Raw genomic sequence first — 23,076 nt, 5'->3', positions numbered from 1 at the left:
CCTTCATTTTTTGTTCATTCCAGTCTCCTGTTGATTTAAAAGGCAGTTTCACTTCCTTATAACACAGAAAATGAGGATGTAACAGTGAATACATTATTCAACCACAAAGCATTGGTCAAATGTAGTCAAAACAAATCTAGAAAATAATTTCATTTATGTAGATTTTTTTTGCAGAATAATTTTTGTACTATTTATTTCATAATAATGAATAGGTTACTCTAATAATAACAGTGTTTTGATTGGAATTAATTAGAATTTATTTTTTTGAATCCAGGTATCCCATCTGTTCCAGGCCTATTCTCTCAAATCAGCCAAGAAAATCAGTTCATGAAGCCTCATTCTCTTTGGCATAACCTTCATCTATAGGTGAACAGCTGAAAAAGCCACATCAGATTGTCCTGTAGCAAGACAGCAGGGCTGGACAGAAACCAAGTGGTACATGTGACTTTCTTCTTTTGTATTTCCTCAGTATTAAATAAAATACGAGGTAGAAAAGCACACAGACCTGTGGAAAGCTTTGCAGGAGAGAGTAAGCCTGTGGCTGAACTCTGCATTTCTTGTCCTCCACTCACTACAGCAGCATGAGGATGGCTTGGACAACTCAGTTCTGCTGCAGTGCTCTGGATGGGGAACCAGGAGGTGGCTGCAAAGATGCACCTGACATGCAACTTAAAAAAAAAAACACAAAACAGAACAACTTTTCCTTAAATGCTCTTGTTATGAAGGCCACACGCCGTGTTTAAAAGCAATAAGCCTCTGCATGATTTGCTGCACAAATACACATCTGCAGGAAAAGCAGGGATTGAACAGCTCCCACCCAACTGGGACAGCAGGCCCTTCTGTGACAGGGTTAAAGCACGTCAGAAAAAGAGAGTGGAAAGGCTAACACCCAGCAATGTGAACACTGTTTCATTAACCCCACAGCTCTGGATTTGGCACTGCTCTCACCAAGGGGAAAAATGCAGCAAGAAAACCAAAGGAGAAAAAGGACCAGTGGTTACATCAAAAAATAAACCAAGTTTCACTTGATTTATCAATACAGACGCCAAGCAGCCAGCTCGTGCAAGCTTAGTGCAAACTGCATAGCACTGGATGTTATTTCCCAATGGCCAGCAGCTGAAGGCAAGCACCTGCACCAAGAAGGGGCATTTTCTGCATAGAAAAGAGCAAAATGCAGCTCTGTTCCTCAGACTGCACTGAGCTGTGGAAAACATGGCTCATCCAGCCCTGGGGCTGCTGGGTAGCAGGAGGAAGACTATGGAAAGAAATACCTAACACTGTTTTAAAACGTTACCTGGTTTCTGCAAGTTACATCTGAGTGATGTAAAACACCATGAGCCTGCTGCAATACTTTCTTTACCATGGGCAAGATAAGACTTGCTCAAATGTTCCTAAATTTTCACACACTGGTAGTGAAACAATCAAACCAGGGCCTCCAGAATACCTTTGTAAAGGCTTTTCTCCATTTCCCACCCTTCAAATACATTTTCACGTCAATTTCTGCCAGCGAAGAGTATCCAGAATCACAGCCACCTCCATCTCCATACTCTGTTTGTCAAGCTGGAGTAAACATTACAGTGCTAACGGGCTCCAAATTTTGTGAATTATCTAACTTAGCCCTTAATTTTTTTCCATTTTCTTAGTGTGTAATTACATCTAATTGTACATTTTGAGCAAATACACATAATCACATCATTATGACATATAATTACCTAATTGTGATGTGCAATTAAGTAAATAGCAAAAGAAATTGTGCAGAACTTTAATAAATTTGTTAAAAAGAACTTAATCTTTTCTACAGCTGACAGAAGACATTTTCACCTATAATGATTATAATCAATTTAACATTTTCTACTCTAATTAGTGGGTACTCTGCAGACACATCCAGAATATCCACACTGAAGCCAAAAACTGTGTGATGACATTTGCAACTTTCTATCTATATTTGCTACATGCAAATAATTTCTCATTAGGAATAACACTCCATTAAGGAGTTGCTCTTACATGGAAGGAGACTTCACATTGGTAAGGACTTTCATTTTGTTATCCTGGTTTGGTGTTGGGTTTTTTTTTTTTTGCATTCAGGGAAATGCATGCATTTGGGATATGTATACTCCTGTGAGCATTTATTGGAAAGGAACTAGCACTTATCTCCTCCATTCCCCCTTGGACAGGTGGAGAGGTTTGCTACGCACACAAGCCAAATACAAAACCACATAGCCGCCTTTCACATCACATAGAATTTAATTTTCCAGACAGTCAAGCAACCCAGGACTGAAGACAAGAAAACAAATGAGTGATTGAATTTAAGACAGGTCCTTAGGACACTAAAAAGGCTTGTCTTGTGGTCCTTGGCTGTACTTTTCCTCTCTGCCGGAGGATGCAGTCATGCCCATTACACTGCTTTAGGAGCTGGCAATCTCTTCAAGATGTTTTGGAAGATGTTTCTATGAATGGCTTGCTGTACTCCTCCTGCCTCTGAAAATGAGAGTGCCAATAAGGCAATGTCTGTATTTATAACCTTACTGGTATCTAATGATATCCCAGCCTTTGAGAGCTTTATACTTTTCACGTTTCCTAAAGGCAACCAAACCCCAAGTTGTCCAGAAATGAATAGAAACCACATATTTTAGAGCTACTGTCTATGAAAAGTGTGTTTCACTTAACAGATACTTGGGGAAGATCAGCATGGGTTGAACAATGAAAAAGTGATTTAGAAGATAGTTGTAAACAGAGTAGATATGCACGTACAAGATTTGACAGAACAAGTATGTGACAGAGCAACATTTGACAAACACAAAGCACTACTCAAGCAGTAAGAGACGGGTTTTGTTTCCCTGCATTACAAAAATAGGCTGCAACTGAAATACAGCCTCAATTAACAAAAATTATTTTTTAAGCAAGTATGGAGTTTAAAGAGGAAAATCAGCACATTGCAGACACACACTGCAGCTATCTTCACAAAAATCTCCCAAAACAGAATGCAATGTAAATTGCTGGCAAACCACCTGAACATCAGAATGAAGAAAGAAAGAGAAGAATCTGGGGTGACAGTAAGAATGATACAGCGAACCCAAACACTGACTGAAACTCGCATTCGCTTGCAGTTGCCAGTTATCAAAACCTGACACCCTCTCTGTCACACCGCCATCCCAGGGAAAAGATTAGCACTTCAAACACTTCCACCCACACCATCCAGCACAGCTCCCATCCACATCAACTTTAACAAATTTCCTGTCTCTCTTTTTTTTTTTTTTTTTAATGGTATTATCTCAAACTAGAGTGTATTTGGGGGAAAAAAAGAAGTATATGTCATTTGAATAACAGAGGGATGGGCACGTATCAACATGGGGCTATGAAAATGAAGGTTTCCGTCACTTCTTACCTACCCAGACCATTAAAAAAAAAAAAAAAAGTCTGGAGCAGTTACTAAAAGAATTTGGCTCCAGCATTTCACATTAGTATCAATGTGAGTGAGAAAATATATATATATGATATTCATATTCTGCAGAGACATTCAAACTGGCCTTTGGGAGAGAAAATTTTAAAAGGTCTCCAAGCCATCGAAAGACATATTCTAGATATTAAACTAACTAGTTTTTGTTTAATAGAAACACTTCCAAAGACCAGAATTAATCCGTATTTGTTGATTTAATAAAGAAAAAAATCCAGCTCACTGATTTAACGCACTAGATTTACTAGTTCTGGCCATGGGAAGAGCTGTAAATCGGATTCAGTGAGTGCAAGCAAGTCAATAAAAGCCAGAAACTGGACAAGATACCAGTAAATCCTGACCAAAACATTAAGCATCACTGCAAACCAGAGACCCTGATTTTCCAAATTCACGCAATCTTTTCTCTATATTTACACCTGCATGAGATGAGTGTAAATAGCATTAAATCAACAAGTTGGACCAAATCAGCTTTTTGGGCAGGTAGGTAAGCCTACATAAGAAGAAAAGTCTGTTCCCACTCATTTCTCTTGAAGGACATGATCCTCTTTGACCCTTCAGAGCAGAGAGCACAGGGAAGGGACTGGGTAAGGAAGGATACAGAGATGGGGAGGGGGGGCTGTCTCACTCCAGTTTATAGGAGGGAGAGGAGGTTCTTTGATATACGTATACCCAGTGTGAGATTAAGAAGCAACAGTTCAAATGTTGGTCTGTCCAGTTCATTACAAATCCCAGTTGTTTAGGATGATGGGGAAGGAAGTGTGTAGTGTGGCCCCTTCTTTGCAGCCCGTATCCCCACACACACCCCTTGGTGTGATGGGAACCAGGGCCAGCAGTACACCTCCCTTCTCCACCCCTTGATGCAGAGCCTTCTCTTCACCTTAAATCACCTCAATTAGCACACATCTTTTTGCATAATTTATTCCAATTCATCCTTGCCAAGAGAGATCTGTTAATAAAGTACACAACCCTGAAGAGAACATTGCCTGATCTCACTCTTGTCTCATCTTCCTCCACAAAGAACACAGCACATTTGAGATCTACCATCATGCTATCACTAATTTAACAGAAGTGTATCATGGATAATCAAAAATACAGAATTTAGAAGGCAAGTATTAAATGTGTTGTAAAAACATACAGAGCGGTCCAAAAATCTGCAGTTATCCCTGTATTAAAATCTCCACAAATTTGGATCCTTTAAAGATACTATTAGGGTGAATAACTGTAGATGCTCATTGTGTGATGCCTTCCTTTTAACTGCAGCTTTCCTCTCATGGTCAGATACCAGGAGAGCATCAGCCCACAGAAACACTTGGTTTTTGTACACAGGTGCAAGGTCCACCACCAACCTCTATCTACTCAGTCTTTTCCTCTGTCGAGGTCCCCAGTTCCATTGCAAAAACCCATGAAGCCTATTTCAGGGGCAGCTTTCTACTCTTTGTCAATCCATACACATCCAAGGCACAGCACTTAGGGAAATTTGCTAAAATACCCCAAATCTCATTTCAGTTTGGGAAATTGGTTCCTGCACATATGGACTTCCTTGGTTTCAAGAAATTTTCAAATATTCTCACAGTTTCTCATAGCATGACCTCCCAGATCTACAATGAACTTGAGCTTTCTTGGTACACAAATTCAATCTACGTTTACAAAAATAACCTGTAGATTGTATCCTTCAGCTGTACATTTCATACGACAAGATGTCTGTTTCTACAAGTGAGTGTAAAAGAGACAACTATTTGTCTTATGTTATTTTGTTGTGTCTTTTTTTGTGAGGCTTTGTAAACACAATTAATCTGGGTTTAGATAGTTACATAAACCTCTGGATTTAGGCAGCAAGGGTATTACCAGATCCAGACAAAAATAATCTGTATTTTTCTTGCCCTGAGGTCACATAATCCTCCCATGCATTCAGCAGCCTGCTCTGATCGCTCATTTTGGCCTCTCCCTAACTCAGGTCACTTCCTCGGTCTTTGCTTTTCCCACAGTTAAATGAACTGGTTAAGGAAGGAAGCATATTTCAAATTTTCTTTCTTTGAATTTTTGTATGCTCCTCCCTAAATCTTCTTAATCCTTTCCTTCATCACCATCACGGTTTTCATCCCAGCCTGTGAATGGCAGAACGCTGGGTGCCTATGCTGCCTGCCAAAATCCTTCCCAGGATCCAGCAGTTTCGCCACAAAAACAGGACTCATTAGCTCTGTCTTAATGAGCCTACAAGACATCCGAGGAGATTCATAAGGAAAAGCATCATTTACTGCTGAATAAAATATAAATATATTTGGCCAATAATAAAAATAGGTTGTAAAGAGAGTTATTGATTCTTCTGCTTCACTCATACACACAAGGCACGTATTTACTAGAAACAATAGTTTTTTTCCCTTAGGTCTCAAAGATGTTACTAATAGTGGAAAATAGTAGGGAAGCCACAGGCCCTGAACCCTGATGGTAAAGCACACCCCCAATTAAATCCTAGTTCCCATAAAAAATGCCACTCCCATTCCCATCAGTGGGAGCAAATGGGCAGAACCTGCCTTTGATGCTCAACAGAAACTCATCAGTAGGTCACTGCAAGACCTAAGGGTCTGGACGAAGCTACAAACAATGCATTTTTACAGGTGAATAAACCATTTCATGTGGTTCATACCTGAAAAAACAACCAGATCTTAATTGCTTGCCCTTTCTCACGTTCTGTGCCTGTGGAGCATAGGGTTGGGGATGCAGCAGTGGAAGGAGCTGGTGCAGCCGGCACGGGAAATAAACAAATGAGCTTGGTGCAGCATCACAGTTAGATGAAAAATTCATAACTGCTGTGTTCTTAAAAATATATTAGATATTCAGGACATGGGATGGAATAAAATGATACCACAAGCTAATTAGCAGATCATTTACAAATCCCAGAGCCCTCTTCTCCTCAGTGGCTGTCTTAGTAAATACAGATACCAGCACAGACCTCTTTTTCTGTGCTTCCATCCTCTGTCTTTGCCTTTCACGGGTTCATTGAAGCAATGTTTTGTAATAGTGTCAAATTAGTAGAAAACCTGAGGTATAGCAATTTGACAATGATATGGCTGTCATGATGCTTCTACTTTTTGCTTGTACCTACTCAGGCATAATTAGAATCAAATATCTGCCTCCGAGTGTTTCTCTTGGGCTCATCCAACTCTGAAAGCTCTCAAGCCATTAAGGCATATCAATTAGTAATGATTTTTTTTCAGCCCCCAGCAGCCACCGAAGCATACATTAAAGGTGATATCTGCCAAAAATTTAACGGGCACCATTTGAGAATACCTACTTTGAAGAAGAGAATGTTATTGGGGAAACTCATTTGCTTAAAGTTTTATACTGCAGCTATTAAAAATATTTTATTTGCTGAATAAATGTCCAGTGAACACTCTTATGTATGTTGAGTAATATTAATTGCGCACAGGTTTGGAAAACACAAGAATCATTAAGGGATAAATGCTGTGCAATAGCCCAAAAGAGCTAATGTAATCACTACCAGGGCCACTTTTATTACAGTCTTCTTAGTAGGACCATCTTTAACTAAGTCATCATGACCTGAGGAAAGTTACTTTCATTTTTCAGTATATCTATTCAAATGAGTAGATGTCAGAGAGCCAGCTCATTACGAGCACCAGAATTAGAGGGCTGTCACATCCCTCGTAGCTGGGTTAAGTTTGCTCAGATAGGACCATTTGGGAAAGCAGTCCTTTTCACGTTCACAGTCATTTCCAAGCCTGATAGGTCGGTTTTAAATGCAACTCAAAAATTAGTTATGATCAGACTGCAAAGCAAAAATAATTAACAATACAGACACTTATGTACCGTTAAGACGGCACTAGAATAGAAAAATCCCTGTGTGCAGGAAACAAGAATAGAAATGCACTGCTTTCCAAACCAGATAGGAACTGAGGCAGCTTAACCCTTATTTAAATTCTGCACAAGTCGTTTGAGATGTTTCAGTAAATACTGGTGTGAAAACCAGTTCAGCTAATCTTGGCAACAATTTCATCTTCACATGCTTTTTCCTGATAAACACGTGCAAGTACTGCCTAATCTAAGGTCACCAAGAGTACCAGAAAGGTTTCTGTGGGCTCCATCAGTCATTGTACCAGCAATGGAAGTAAGAACTGAAGAGAACAAGAAAAATGAATTTGCCTCTAAGTGAAACCTGTGCTTCAACCTCGCACACAACAGGAAATCTACCTATGGTTGCTGCTCAGTGACTGCTCTCTTGTCTTACTGAGGTCTTGGCATCCCGCTGCATTTCAGAGTGTAAGAATGTTGGTGACAAGAGGAGGCTTCAGGAAAGCAGAAAACTTAGCCAAGAGTCTTAAGCACTAGTACAGCTCCTTTGTCTTCAGAAGCTTTCAGCAGAGCTGACCCAGTGAATTCATAGTTTCTGGACCTGTTTGAAAATACACCTGGAAATTATCACAAACTGATGAGATGCCAGGAGCAGGTTAAAATTGCATGTAATCCTCGTACTCAGCAAGCACGAGCCTCACTATGAAGGAGGCTCCAATTCCTCCTGAGGCAATGTGACCTGTAACAATTTTTGCAATACAAACATAAGATTCATTTACAAGTTTTTGTTTTACTGTTATGCCTGTAAAATTGTTTCCACATGAACACACTTGACATTAGCCAAAAATCTCCAGTCAAAAAAAGGTGAAGCAGCATAGAAATGCCATGTGTGACATTTACTTTCACCCTCAGCTGCAGAGAACCTTCTTGCAATGTGGCTGACCTGTTAATTGCTTTAAATATTTGTAAAATGCTTTAATTGTCTATAATCACCAATAAGCCTGACACCAGATTTCTCAGCAGGACCAGTCAGTTAATGCATTACCTATATGAGTCTAAAGGTTTGGTCCCAGTACAGGTCATGAGCCTGGTATGGCTCTCCCAAATGAGGCTTTATTTCCTTTTCTGGTTTATTTTTCTGAGTCTAAACAGTAGCTCTGGTGTAACTGTATATTTTTCATATCTGTGATACAGGTTCCTATACTAACAGAATTCATTTTTCTCCACATCTGGAAACCATGTTGACCAGAAAAGATCACTATGAAACATTTCAGGGCACGGCATCTCCCCACTTCCCACCATCCCTTCCCTCCTGCTTCAGCACCGTGGTTCTTCCACCCAGTCCTGCTGGGCGCCCCATTTCCATCTTCTCCAGGAGCAGCATAAGTTCAGTGAGTATATGCATACTAGATAGTAGTACCATAAGAAAAAAAAAATGCAGCTTGAAATATACAAGTAAGGAGTTTTGCTAGCTGCAAGCCAAAATAATGAACTTCAACATACTTTTGCTCTTTACCGTATTGCTTATACTTTGACATTAAAGCATCCTTCTAACAATGAAAGAAATATTTCCAAAACAGAGGAAGAAACATACTTCAGCCAAAGTGCCAAATAATCCATCCAGCCTTATCAGCACACACATGCACACAAGAAATATCTACCACCCAGGCAAGTCTACACATCCCCACTCCCTTCTGCAGCTATCATTCAGGTTTGACCTTTGCTTCAGACCTAAAATCTTCCAGCCCATTCGCTCTATCTTAAGACATGCAGCTTCTCATGCAGATGATAATGTATCTGCAAAGGGCTGACTTTCTGCAGTTGGAGGGGGGAAGTGCCAGTATAACAAATTGCTCCTGTTCAAACCCATCAATTCAAAACAAGCATTTGGAAAACTTGACAAGAATACTCAAATGACCCTTGTGTTCTGACAGCTGGAAAAGAGAAAGCTCTCTCCATGAGGGGGAAAAGTGTGCTCAAACTCATTGCCTAGACATAGAGCTGTTTGAAGTATTTTGCTTCAAAGCCCATTAAATTAAGCTCCCATTGCAAGTATAATTAATGCAGTCAACTACATTTGTGCTCACAAAACCATGGCCACCACCACGAGAAACTGGTCATAGCAATGGGCAGGCTGAGAACTCCCTTCTGTCATTAATTTCCACGACTGAAACAGATTATTCCCTCAGTGAGAGGAACTTTTGTCTTGACCCTGTCACTTGAGGGCTGGGCTCCACCGTTCCTGTCTTGGGAAGAGCTGCTGTTCACACAGAGGAAACTGAGGATGCTTTCATGGCACACACTGCAGTTTTGTCACTTTTTCTCAGCCTTATGGAGAGAAATATCCTGAGATATTGAGTAGGGTGTGCTATCATGGACACTACTGCAGTTTGGTTATGTTTCAGGACTCCTGGTTAGGTCAAAGTCAGCACTGTGGAAAAACAGACACACACATACACAGAAAAGATACCAAAACCCAGCCAATACTTTGCAACATGAACCAATCACTCTTATTCAGAGCTCCCTCACCTACTGTGGGTTCTGCAGACGAGGCCTGCTTATTATATCATCATGTCTCAAAACTGTTCAAACTGTGACAGACCACTGCTATCATTTCACAGTCCCAGATTCTGCTCTTTCTGCAGTATTGCTCTGCAGACTTTGTTTTGACTCTGCAGACCCAGACTGGCCCATATGCCTGGTCATCTGCTGCACATCCAGGATGTTGGAAATAGTTTACCCACATCCTGATTTCCTGTGCAGGAGGAAAACAAAGGAAAATTGACCAAGAAAATCCATGCTCCCACTTGTACTCAGGGATGTTGCTCTTCAGACCGGTTTCATGCAAGATTGCTCTGAAGTCGTACTTGAGCTGGAAGATGTTCATGCAAATAATATTCTGGTCTAAGTTTACTGCTTCAGATTAAACATGACAGCTGTCCCAGGTTTTCGGATTGAATTATGAAAGTGGTAAAATAAATAAATAAATAAATAAATAAATAATAAAACAAACAAACAAAAAAAACCACTATACAGTTATTTGTATAGGAGAAATAGTAGAAATTCTTGGAATTATTTGAATTTTATTCCACTAAAAACAGTTTTTGTTTTGAGTCGTTTTTGATTAAAAGTAATTCTGCTTGGAGGTACTTGGTAATGCATTCAGTGTTCCAAACCACCAAGAACTGACACTTCATATACACAGCAAACATCGGACCTTACTTAATTTTTTTTGTCAAGAGAAAAATTAACCAAGTTACATTAGAAAAATGGGTCACAACAGGATTTGCAATAAACCCTATATACAATACCAGCCATTCGTACAGAACACAGCTGACACACACACAGAGTTCTCTGGTTTTTGCCTGACTTCTACTACTTTAAATTGATTTACAGCCCCAAGTGAGACTCATAAAATAGCCCTAGGCAACTCTATCCTGATCACAAACTATTTGCAACACTGAATTTCTCAATTTGCCCACTTAAAAACATTTTCCCTTTTCCTTTCTTTCAGTAACAGATTTCTGGGGGGAGCAGGATGAGAGAAAAGAGATTTAATGGTTACATAACCTGAGATACAAACAAGTGCATCATATGCTCCAATGCCTGATCCTAGGGGAAATGTGGGACTATGACAATTACTGTACCTTGCTCCTGCCCCAGTAAATACCAGTGTCTGGAAGTAGGAGTATTGCCCTGATCACATGTGTCTGACATTAGAAACATGGCTGTGAGATGAATTACTTACTCAAATGTCTTTTCAGTTAGAAGAAAGTTCTGCTTTTAATAAATCAGAAAAAAAAAACAAAAAAACAGAAAAACAGGAGAAAAAAAATGTGTTTACACCCATGGGAAAGGCCTCAACAGTGATACAAGGTTGATCTAGTTGATCTAGAATAGGCCTTGCTTATTAACCCTACCCCAACCGCAACCCTCTGGGATCAGTAGGTAATTATCCATCTGCCAGTTTGGAAATTAGGTACAGCAAATGGCACAGGGGGTCCCAAGGTGGCCCAGGAAATTAGAGACAGAACAAGAGCTAGAATTTGCTATTTCACTTCTTAGTGCAATACTCTTTGTATTAAGCAACACTGTTCCCTATCACCACCATTTTTATTCTACTTCTCTAATGGGACAATGGCTATGGAGAACATTTTCGGTTAGGCAGTGGGCGTCTAAATTTACAATCAATTGTTCTGTTCAATCCCACTGCACCTCCCAGGGACTACACAGTGAAGTCCTGGAGTTGACTTTATGTCTGCATCTGCCCCCTCCTTGGCTTTGACTCTAACACATCACATTGAAATGGGCACGAGCCCCAGCTCTTTCTCAGCACTTGGGCTGGAATGCTAAGCACAGCTGAGGTGCACCTGCTTTACTCCATTTCTTCTTGGCAAACGCTGGTCTTTCACGTGCACATTAAAAAGGGAGGCAAGATCTCTGGATTTATTTTAGGGCCTTTACCAAGAACTAGCAATACTCAACGCCGAGTGCACGGCATCTGAGACCAATGAGAACCATCTGCTGGGCAAGGCCTGGTTTGGAGGCAGGGCCTGAACCCCGGATCCTGCAGTTGTCTGAACTCCCACCCAGGTTGCATTAACAGCTCGTAAAACACCCGGCTGCTCTTTGATTAAAGAACCCCTTCCTGCTTCTTCACAAAACAACTCGTCCATGTAGAATGAAGTAACAAATCAGATGCAACTGCCCATTTGTCTTTTGCAGTTACTCATGTGAGAAACGTGACAATGGCAAAGATGGAAAGCCTTTTTTTCCGTGAACCATAAATTCTGAAGAAAAAAACCCTCAGTATTTCAGAACTGTGGGCTTTGGGAACAAAATTACAATTAATCACGGACTCGCGGAATAATTTATGTTGGTTGGAGTCTGTGGAGGTTATCTCATGCAACCTCTGTCTAAGAGCAAGCCAACTTTTGTCAGGGCCTTATCAAGCCTTACTCACAGCCTTACAAAACAGGTGATCTGTTTGGTGCTTTGTTTCCCCTCCAATGGCTATTTTTAGAGAACACGTACAGTAGCAAATTGAAAAACAGACATACCAAGTCTGCTTACAAGGCTCAAGACTCTATCGCAACATCTATTGGGAAAATATTTTCAGCGCCATTTTTTTTTCCTATCGTTCACAATAAAATCATGTAAATATTCCACAAGATTGAATGTTCAAGAGATGCCAGAAAAGATTTGGAGATAGAATGGAAATAAGCAGAGATAAGAGGCCAGAGTCTGATCTTCCTGTTACCCTGAAGCTGAAGTCATGTCACTTGATAGGAATAATTTGTTACAGTGCATTCAATTCCAAGTTTTTGTTACTAAAAAAAAAAAAAGTTAGACTATAGTTAGCAGCCAACTTAAGGCCAGACACCGTTGTCCTTCACTACATCACAGAGTTCTCCCTGATGAATTAAGTATTTTTCTCTCCCTGTAGTTTGTTCTCATGACACTTTTCAGGAGGAAATGTAGTGCACACTCACTCCATCCCCCACTGACCATCCCTGCAAAGCCCTGCCAACACATCCACGTACACGCAGACTCATGCCACGCACAGGACACCCCAGCAGGTGCTGCAGCTGCCCCTGGAGGCAGCAAGCAGCTCGCAGGCACAGCTCTGGCAGCTCTGGTGCTGGGAGGTGCAAGGGGATGCAGGGCTGGGTGAGCACTACCCACTCCCTTGCTCCTAATCCAAACCCAACAGTGCTCCCAGACCTTTCAGAAACATTGCTGTGTAAGTGAAAGGGGGTTGTTTTTAACACGCATATGCATTATATAACAATCCCTATCTCCAATTATTTTTTGTAGCAGTCACCACAGAAGTTGTTCTTGCTTTTTCTATCAATTAGACCAAGAGGAAGCTGTGTACGCTGCAATGCCTGTCTATGCAGTTGAAAGAGAACTACTGAAGAGTAATTATAAATACCAGATTATGAAGAAAGATATCACAGGAGCAGGACTGGCTTATGCAGCGTGAGCCCAGGACAGTGCATAATGAGGCTAAGGCAGAGCATGGGAGGGAGTGACTCTGTCCTTGTGTCTCCACTTGCTTCATGCTTTGTCCAACCAGCTCTGAGGGGAGCTGGCATGTATTGAAGAGCCCTCCTATGGGAGTTCAGGTGAAAAATGAACACTTCCAAAACCACCTCCTTGCCCCTCTGTGCCTCAGCTTCCCATCTATAAAGCTGCGTTACCATGTGCCTTGTTCACATGGATTTCAAGTTCTATGGGCAAGAATAATCTCTAACAATATGTATGTGCAATACCTAAAGCTGAGTCCTGGTGTTTCTGTGCCTTCGCAGTATTCATGCTTTACAAAAAATGAAAAAAAGAAAAATGGAAGGAACTGGGCAGAGGGGATGGGGGGGGGGGGGGGGGGGAGGGGGGGGGGGCCCCCCCCCCCCCAAGGGAGGAGGAATAGAGAGAGAAAAGAAAAAAAGAAAGTACTTTAAAATGTAAGAAAGAAGTCGACTAGCTAATTACCAAGAGCTTCCCATCAGGTTGACAGACTCCCACAGTGGACACACACAGCGGTAGTTCTTTATTTCTGAGCTTTACTTTAATCCCTCCTCATTTTTCTTGTTTCATTTTCAGTCAGTTCAGGATCCTAATGTTTTTGCCAACTTATTTTTAATGGGATTGTTAGAATCCAGGAAGCCTTGTCAAATAATCATTACATTGCTACTTTTGGGGCCCCCTGTGGCAGCCTCCACTTGTTGCTGTGTGTTTCCTCCTCACCCTGTTAGCAGGGAACATATTCTTCTCACTGGGAAAGCATCACATTCAAAATGTGGCTCTTTGACTCCCTTCTGCCTGTTACTGCAAAGGTGTAGCTGCTCTGGTGGCTGATGGTCTCTTTTCAAGCTGCTGCAGCTTTGGTCATTCACATTTATACATTAGCCAACGAAAGAACATTTATAAAACTTGGCTTGAGTAACAAATTGAAGTCTGTCAGCTACAGAAAAAAAAAAAACAAAACAACACCATAAACCCACTGCTCTCCCTCACCTAAATGGAAGAAAGGATGTTTTCAAATGAGACACTTAGTCATTTCCATTTAAGAACATTTCTGTTCACTACCCTTTCAATGGCTCTTGTTTTTGCAATAGCCAAACAGGGCAGCACTGAAGCCCAGAGCTTTGCCTGACTGCTAGAAATGCTGCTTGACTTCTGACATCTTCCTGTTTTGACATTTCCTGTCAAAAGGCTTACCCCATCCCATATTTGTTTTTCACAGGGTTTTGCAGTGGTGTTTTTTTCAGCTTTCTGTACAAGCCAAAATTAGCATTGCCTCCTATATAATCTTCACTGTCATAACTTCCAGAGGATCCAAAACCTTGAAAACTGAATTGCAACAGAAGAAGGTTTGACCATAATTTCAGGAAAGTCTAGCAGCACAACTATTCTCTCAGTGGTGCCTTTGCACAAGAAACAGATTAGTGTTATTTCGTGCATTTTGGTCTGATGCTTTTACAGGGACTCAGGGAGAACTTTCCTCTTTCTGGAGACAGGAAAAAAGCCGTCAGACAGGTGCTTGCCACTGTTAATTGCTTCTTGCTGGTCAAATCAAATATTGATAGGAATAACACAATTACTTGGCTGATGGTAGTTTTCACTCCGAAAGAGGAGCAAATTCAGCAAACACCCCTGATGAAGCTTTTGAGGCTGTTTTTCAGTGAACCACACCTAGGTCAGAATTAAAATGTCTGAAGCTTCTTTCTTCAAAAGAGCTGAGCCATCCTGAGACCAGCTCCAGCTGGGGATGCAGCTAAGTCACAAAAACACCTCTTTGTTCCTGTTTCTCCCTTGCACACCACATAACTGTATGTACAGACTGAATTATTCATACACACACCTGTGTTCACTTAAAACTCACATTTGTTTAATTTTCAGTATCCAAAAGACTGAGAAAGCTTCATGCATTCTAACTTGCTACATGAAAGAAGGTGAAGTTCCATATTGCAGCCCGGATGGTGTGCCCTGCATGTTGTTGGCACTGAGTTTCAAGCCTTTCCAGCACAGCAGAACTGGAGATAATTACATTCAATGCAGAATGCATGTAGTCTACACCAGTCACATGTTTCAAGTAATATTTACAGCTAATGACAGCGAAACAAATTGCACAAAATAATATCCTTGACAAACTTCACCCCTCTTTGGGTTGGCAAGTCATTTGTGAGCTAGCCCTGATTACTAGGAAGTTATTTGCAGTTCATAAATATTCCCCAATTAGTTTCAATGAATAAATTTTCAACCTGTTAGTTGTAAACAATTGATAGCTATGTATGAATATTTGCTATTCATTATTGATGTTGTATGATTGGTCACCAGGGGCACAGGTAATTATTTCTGCATTTTTATTGGACAACAACTGTTTTAAAGAGGAGAACAATGAACCCTAATATGAAGGGTGTAAAGAATAAAGAATCCAAGAGACAATTATCAAGTCAAAAAACACTTCCGTCAGAATTCTTGAAACAAAGGGGGTAGGAGTCCAAGAATTAAGAAATCATAATTAAGATAGCTCACAAATCACAATGAACAAAGTCCTTTCTGCTCATAGAAGTATTCTCTAGCCACTGCCTTTAAGTACTGTCCAATAATCTACTGGGCCAGGCATCTTGCAACATTCTTTTAAGTGTGACAGCTGTTGTTTAAACGCTAAGAAAATGTACGTGGAAAGCACAATTTGGTAATGGTTCAGGGCTCTTAAAAATACTCCAACGAGTCTTTGCAGAAATAGCTCTTCAGGACTGGTTATTACACCAGCTTCACAAGAGGACCGCCATCTTGCATAATTTAACAACATCGTCAAACCTTGTGAGCTAAGCAAGTGAAAATGCTTTAAAGGTTTTTATATTTAGTCTCTGTATTAACACTACTAGGAATTAAACCTATCACAAGGAAACTATTTGTTAAGAGCATCTGCATTCAGAGTTTCACTTGAAAAAAAGTACTCTGTGGATCTTGAAATCATGACAAGTTCTTTTTTGAACTGATATTTGTTAGTGTAAACACTGCATCCCATTGATCCTAATTTTGTCCTTACAAATTGCTATTCAAACTGTATTTCTCCTTACATGGAGAGTAACTATCAACAAACTACACAAAAGCATGAGGTTTCTCGAAGAACATTACATTTAAAAATAATAAAATCAACACCTCAAGCACCTTAATGCAGGAAGAGCCACTGTTCAGCTCCTAGCTAAAAGCCTTCTTGTCCAATCTGATGCAACGTCCCCTTGACCTCAGTGTTTTCCCAAGGGGGTAAAAAATAAAAAATGACGACAGTTTTAAAGAAGGAAACTGGAAGCAAGATGCACCAGGTAATACCAAAAAGTGACGATTCTGACCCCATTTATAATTATCCAATGTCATCTGCCAAAAAAAACTAGTCAGTATGTGCAACAATGGATAGATAATACAGTCGGAAAGAAAGGACGCTCGTGTTGACTTTCTACTGACCAGGAGACGAGCTCCCAGAGGGAATTTTTCCCCTGAGCCTCACAGCCAAAACACAACCATGAAATTCAACACCTCAACAAAATCCAGCTTCTCTGAAGGACCTAATGGATGTGAAAGCAGCAACTTAAGAGTATTTACAGTGGATAACAATAACCTTTTCAGTTACATTATATCTTCATCACCCAAATTATGACCTAAAGGCAAGATTAAAATCACACAACTCTGCAGTAGATACGCTGTTCCATTAAATGAGAGCTTGAGAAAACGTTAATATGGTTTATCACAAAAAGACCACTGGCTGAAAATAGCACAAGGAACAAAAAAGGATGCAGTGTAAATTCTGAGAAAGATTTTGAGAGAAAAGTCAGTGAATGAAGGTCAACATTAGGAATTACATATAATGAGAACTATTTCAGAATTAAACACACTTAGCAAAGCAAAGAAAGCAAGGGGTTCATTTGCTGGACATGTAACTGGAATTTGCCCTAATGCTATGACAAGCAGCACACAGTAACTCAAGAGAAAATTAGAAATTTTCAGCAGACGTGTGGGAAACCTGACAAACGCAGCTCAAGGCCACACACTGAGGAAAACCAAAACTGAGCATCTGCTCATTAACTGATCCCTGTCCAGCACGTCTACTGAATGAGACTGGGGCTCAGTGTCAAAATAGAATATGCTTAATTAAAATTTCATCATCAGATACGCAAGGTAGCACAACCCCTGATTCTGTCACTTAAAAAAATAAAAACACCACCACTGTGGGCATGTCTTTGGAAACCAGTAATGTTCTTGGCACACTTGTGTGTGTGATTATTATGAACAAAGCCTGGTGCTGAAGGAGGAAGCAGCAAGAAAGAATCCTTACAAACCATGAATGTCACAACCTTCAGCAGACAAAAGCCTGGTTTCACATCTTTCTGTAAAACCACCCATTTCACTGACCATCTAAAAGCTAAGATTAGGTAATGGAAGGGTAAAGTAAAGCTTTGATGTTTAGATTTTAGGTCTGGTTGCTACAAGCAGCATAAATTGGTCTTCAATAGACAGAGTTGAAGGCAGACCGTGGATTCATCCCTGAGCAAGTCTAAACTCAACGAGACCAGTATAAATGTACTTCAGCCTCACAAAGTGAGCCACGTGAGGTAGATGGGCTATAGAAATGTGGGACTCACCATACATTAGCAATCACAGAGGCACTCTAATCAGGACTGCACTTTAAACTTTTATCTCAAAGGAAACAAAAAGTGTAGACTACGTCTGACTAGAGTGAATGTTCCTTGATTTATTTCATGGTGTCCTAAAATTTCATTCAAGGTTCTTCTGGATAGGATAAAATAAAGTGGCATGCAGTAATTGCCTTGACATCCTTCAGGAAAAAAATCAATAGTGAATATGAGTGAAAGGTCAAGAAAGAAACAGACCTACTGCTGGCCTAAGCTAGATAGTTTAAATCAAAATAACTCGATTTGATGAACAGTGAAGTCACTCCCCTCCCTCTACTTTAGTTCAACTTAATTAATTACACTGTTTTTAAGAGTGAAGTGCCAATTACACCCTGGCAAGATCCCCAGGCATAACAGTGTTGACACTGTACACATTTCCCAGGCACTCGTATTTCCAGGGCATTGGGACCTGGACCCACAGCACCCCTGCCCTGCCAAGCCCTCTCTCTTTTCCCAAGCGGTGATGGGCAGTCACCATCAATTACACAGTAACAGACATCCCAAGTGACCAGGCAGGCCGAAAACTCTCATTGCCTGGAAGAGGAAAGCAATGGTGAACTGGGGGGAGTGAGATTGGAGGAAAGACAAGGAAAGGATAATTCTGCTGCCAAACGTATGGACAGGCTGAGATGAGTGATGAACTGCCACTTGCCTTGCAGATGCTGCTGATTCTGGTCTCTGGGGCACAAATGTACTTCCAAAAGCTGCAACCTTCGTATTGGACATGTGAAGCAGCAAGACATACAGCTTGCATTTTAAATTTTCCAGAGAAAGGGTAAAATCAGTAAGCAACAAAACATCACCTCAGGGCTTCACCTGAAACTGAAATTTCAAAAAACAACTGCTCTTTTACTCCTGGATGCTCAGAATTATGTTTAGGAAAAATATAAACATGGTCACCCATGAGAGTCAGCAACTCCTTTTCACTTGTACCAAGAGGGAAAACAGCCAGACATTCTCTTTTCTCTCATTTTCTACTGAGCAGATTCCTCTAAACATCTGTGCATTGAGGATTCAGGATTACTGCTATGCTCTTAAGAAAGAGTTGTTTGCAAGGGGACGTAATTACTGGAGAGTAACACCAGACATGAATAAAAAGCCCATTTTCCCAGAATTGAGATACTAGCAGTATGCCTTCCCCATGCAAGCACAAAGCTGATAAAAAGTCTGTTCCTTTTGCAGCTCAGATGCAGACAACATTTGTTCTTCTATTTTTCCAAAATGAGCATATAGTCATCAGATGTAATTGTTTACCAATTTCAATACTTTATATAGTGCCATTCTGGAGCTTGAATAAGAGCAAATAAGGCACAATGGTAGCACACAGAAGAGGAAAGAAATAGCTCAGAGAACCCAAACAAGCCTTCCTTGTACTTCGTGTTCTTTCTGAAACACTGCAATCTGGCTGTGCTTTTTGTACCCTATTAGCACCATCTAAGGGAGGAAATTGGGAATCACCTAAAGGTGGAACACAATCTGTAAACAATGGTGAAATCTTTTCAGTCTTGACAGAATATTTCACTGCAAAAGAGACAAAATTCATATTTAATTCTCACCTGATTTAGAAAAAGAGATTGATTAAACCTGCTAATGAAAAAAAAAAAATACTCCGTCATATAACTTACTGAGTGTGGATTTCAAATTGATCTTAACATTCACGTGAAGGAACAAGAAACAAACAGGGAAGCATTTTTCTTCTCCAGCGCCAAGTTCAAAATTAGTGTAAAATGTGGAGGATGTGGGGGTCTACAAAGCCTTTTTATTGAATTACAAGAATTTACTGAAAACAGACCACACTTCTTAAATAATTCACCAATATGCACTAACTTTCAGGAGTGAGCAGGGCAGGTATGGTGTTGTTCATGCCTATCAAAGGTAAAACTAAAGGCTTGCATTCCCTGTAATGACAGTTCTGTATGACAAAGTCTCACCTCATAAATCAACTGGAAAGCTGATCTAGCTCAGCAATTGGCTACAGCTGTAGAAATTGCCATCTGGCTACTCTACAGGGGCACTCACTCACTATCTTTAGACCTCTTACTCAGCTACTAAGTTAGGGTCTTATATTTTATATTTAAACCACTGAGAGGGTCATCCTGGTCCTGGTCCCACACAGATCCACGTTTTCCCCCTCCTCAACTCCCACAGTTATCAAAACTTTCTTTTAATGTACTAAGGCCAAGATTTATAGTGCCATAAAATGTTTCATTTTTCCATCAGCTTGTGAAAAAACACATACACTTGAAGAAATGCAGGACGTATTTCCAAAGAAGAGTATGTGCAGGTGTTTGGTTGTTGAGATAAATGATTGGAGAGGGTATTACAGAACAATATACACAGGAGAAGAAAAAAAGGGGGGAAGCACTTGCACATTACCTAAGTGACTAGCCCACCTAGCTCAGTCAAAGTTATGTAGGTGAGCAGTAAGCTCATACAAATATATCATGAGATGGTATAGATGTCTGGATGGCTACTGGGAGATGTGGAGCATTAAGGAGCCCCTGTCTGGACCAGTGCTGCAGGGGAAGCCTTTCAATACCCTGACTGGTCCTGCTGGGAGAAAGCCATGCCCAAGGAAGACCATTCTGGCAAATTTCAAAGTATTTCTTGAATTTGAATGCCAAAAATACATCACAGACTAAGCAATTACAAAATATTGTAAAGATCTTTCCTGAAAAAACAGTTTTACCAACAAACATAAAATAAAAGCAATAATAAAAATGCATATTAATAATATATAATAATCTGGTACTTAGAAGAATCTGAGTCATGCTGGCATCTGCTTCATTTGTCAGGACAGCATATTACAAAGTGAAACGACTGGGATACTGACATGAGGGAAAAGCTATTAATAATAGGTTCTTCAATGCAACAAACAATTATAAACTCGGATACAATGGCATAACACCACAATCAGTGTAATTCACATTAGAAATAAGGCACAATTCTAACAAAAGATGACAGATAACCTCTGTGGCATTTTACGCAGGGATCTCCACCACATTCATTTTTTAAAGCAGGACATGACACCTTTCTGCTGTGCTTCAGTTAAGAATTAATTAACCTAAGTCTCATCTTCTGTGTTATAAAGGAGGTCAGACCAAAAGATCACAATAATAAAATATAAATTGAGTCCCTCTTACCTAGACTGTGAATAATTTGTCAAATACCACTTTTCTTACTCAAATATTAACATTTCCACATGTTAATGACTAGTCATGTACACTCAGTAAAGTATTGAGCTCCTTGCAAATGCAAAAAGCTTTGTCCACAAACAATAACAGGATGATCTATTGCTCACATGGCAATTTCTCATTTTACTAAAAAAAAAAAAACTTTCAAAACCTGATATCCATTTCTAACATTTCACAATTCTAAATGCAAAATTTGCTTCATATACTTACTCTAAAACGATTCCTTTCAAATGAGATTTCGTAGTAAACTTTCCCCCTCTATCCCACCCCAAAGGGTTGTCCAGAGAATACAAAGAAAGAAAAAAAAACAAAAACAAACAGGTGTGAATGTTGTCTGACTATAATCATTTGGAAGTCTGAACTACCATCACAGATCTCACGGGAATGGGCTCAATACATATGCTGATTCAGTATACCAACACTGGATGCAGGAGCTCTTAGAGCCAGTCAGAAAAGGAAGACCTGAGAAGATGTCTGCGTACAGCAGTGTGTACAACCTTTTGCTCCAAACCAACCCATTAATTTACATGCTTCCCTTTTTAACTGTCTCTACAAACAGCTGCAGATTGCAGTCAGCAAGTAAAACAAAAAGAAAGCAAAACCCAAGAGGAACAGAAAGAAGACCTACACAAGAAAAGAAAGGAGGCAGTTCAGTATGACGATTCCAGTCACCTTCAGAACCAATTTTCACCTGCCACAGCAGCAGAGTCTGCCTCTGCCCTTACAACATGTGCTTGAGTTTGGTTTCCAAAGCCTATTTCATTCAGCAGTGTTGTCTGACTTGGAAAACAGAATGACGACGATGATGAAGAAAAAATTGTTCAGTGGCATAAAGGATAGCAAATGGTTTATCAGCCTTTTCATTTTCTGAGGCTTCAGCTCGTACCTACCTAGGCACAGTAGTAAATACAATGACAAAGCCATAATTCCCAGCTCACTGGAGCTGCATGGGGTGCACATGAAAGGAGCAGATGAGCTGTGCCCAATTTCTAGAAGGTACCATTACAAGGTACCATTAGTTCAGAAGCAGAACTCGCTTTGGTTTCCCAGCACAGAGGGTAATACATGAATTGCTGTTTTTCTGCATTAAACTCATTTGATGTCCATTTCAAACAGCACAAACGCCTCCATTCCCTTTTCCTGCATTGCCACTGGAAAGTGCCCATTACTTGGCAAAACTTTTTATGATGGAAAAACAAAAGTTTTTGTCACTCTTTTGTTGACTGAAAAACTGTTCTTGAAGTTCATTTACAGCAGCAAGATTTCAGCCAACTTTGCACAGTGCAAGTTAACATGTAAATCTGTGGCCTTTCTCCTGTCTCCACAGTGTCCCCAAAGAACACAAGTTCCAAAGCCCAGGACAGTCTCCAGCACGTACCACAATGCTGTTGACCACCACAGTAGAGCAGAGCTAAACATGTAGAGCACGTGGCCATCGCCTTTCTTGTAGGATTGGCTGGGAACCACTGCCAGCAACACGTGGGGACAGCAAGCTGCTCACAGCCGCTGTGCACAAGGCAGTCCCTCTCCTGGAATAACACTGCTGATCTGGTTACCTATGCTCAATGTGAAAGAGGTGCTATGTCATATACAGGCATTAATACAGTGAAACAATGAAGAAAACGCAATAGGAACTCTAGAAAATACAACAGTGGAGAAACAGAAATTATTTGCACCCTCCTGCACCATACCCGAGTTCATTATAGAGCACGTACCTATTCAGGATGCTGTACGCTACACGCCATATCTGATGTTCTTTAATCTAACAAAAGGTACATATTATATTAAGGTATACTTCCTTTAGGGAACAACTTTTGTAGTCATACCTACTTGCAAATTACTACGAGCACTGCTGGTGCTATAAAAATAACAAACTGCAGTACTAAGTTGTATTTGTGAATACACTGAAGCTTGATCAACC

Source organism: Lagopus leucura, unplaced genomic scaffold (genome assembly GCF_019238085.1).
Source record: "Lagopus leucura isolate 7727_CA_CO unplaced genomic scaffold, USGS_WTPT01 Super-Scaffold_100016, whole genome shotgun sequence".
In the NCBI taxonomy this organism is placed as follows: Eukaryota; Metazoa; Chordata; class Aves; order Galliformes; family Phasianidae; genus Lagopus; species Lagopus leucura.
The sequence above is the reverse complement of the archived record's forward strand: the minus strand, read 5'-3'. Positions refer to the sequence as shown.